Here is a 1,261-nt window from a genome sequence, read left to right as displayed (position 1 = left end):
TCCACACATCTCATAGAATACAAATGAACTTTGAACCGCATGAACTTGTAGTCTGTCAAACTTATTAGATAACACAACCACTAGTGTAGCTACTTGAGCAGTTAAGTTGCTAAATGCATCAATTTCATAAGCTCCAATAACTTTTCTAGGACCAAGCCCTTCTGAAATCCATTGATAATTATTTAAAGCTATCTCTTCTAACAAATTATCAGCATCTGTAGCATTCTTACCCACTAATGCCCCACTAGCAGTAGCGTCAATTGTGGTTTTTATTGAACCAACCAACCTATTGTAGAATGTTTGAACTTGTAACTAATCAAGAATCCCATGATATGGACATCCTCTATAATTCTTTAAATCTCTCCCAAGCTTCATATAAGGATTCACCTTCAAATTGAATGAATGAAGTGATATCGTTCCTCATCTTTGCAGTCTTAGCAAGCAAAAAGAATTTTCCTAGAAACTTTTGAGCCAAGTCATCCCATGTAATAATAGACCCATTAGGCAGAGAATTAAGCCAGCTCTTTGCTTTATTCCCTAAAGAAAACAGAAATAGTCTTAATCTAATAACATCATCAGTTACCCTATTGTATTTGAAGGTATTGCAAATCTCCAAAAAATTCACCAAATAAGAATTAGGATGATCACTGGCTAACCCACCCCAAACTAAATTGAAGACTAATCATCTAAATGTAAGCTGGTTTAGTTTCAAAATTATTTGCATTGATGGAAGGTCTTCTAATGCTTTGGTGTAGCCCTTGCACAAGAAGAACAACACAATCCCGTTATGCTCTATTATCTTCGAGAACCAAATTAATGGCATTATTGCCATTGTTGTTGTTATCCTCAGCTATTATTTTATTTAAAGTTGCAATTTGCAAATTATCCCTTCAACATCTTCTGAAAGTTCTTTCTATCTCAAAATCAAAAAGAACAAGATTTATGTTGTTTTTTCTTTGCATACAATCACCAAAGATATCTGTAAACAAACAAAAACTAATATTAAAATAATAAAATAAAATTTTAAGTAAGACTAAATTGCTTGGTATTAAAATTAGTAAAAATGTTAAAAACAATTCCCTGGCAAAAATGCTAAAAAACTTGTTAGTTAAAAATTATACTATGCAAGTATATGTATCGAATTGATAATATATAAGCAAGCAGAGCATCAATCCCATAAAGAATTAATATAAAATTTTACTAAGTACTAAAATTAGAACAATTTGATCTCATCCAAACAATCAATATCAAATAACTAAAT

General features: G+C 31.1%; 1 non-coding gene across 1 annotated transcript; it reads left to right on the top strand.

Moving 5' to 3' along the window:
• Positions 1–322: 322 nt before the first annotated feature.
• On the top strand, positions 323–427 carry LOC149526929 (small nucleolar RNA R71). Its single transcript, XR_016351494.1, has one exon. It is a non-coding gene; the product is annotated as a small nucleolar RNA R71 (small nucleolar RNA).
• The last annotated feature ends 834 nt before the right edge of the window (positions 428–1,261 follow it).

This window comes from Theobroma umbraticum, unplaced genomic scaffold (genome assembly GCF_002168275.2).
Source record: "Theobroma umbraticum cultivar Fairchild unplaced genomic scaffold, ASM216827v3 scaffold_86.0, whole genome shotgun sequence".
Classification (NCBI taxonomy): domain Eukaryota; kingdom Viridiplantae; phylum Streptophyta; class Magnoliopsida; order Malvales; family Malvaceae; genus Theobroma; species Theobroma umbraticum.
The sequence above is the reverse complement of the archived record's forward strand: the minus strand, read 5'-3'. Positions and strand labels throughout refer to the sequence as shown.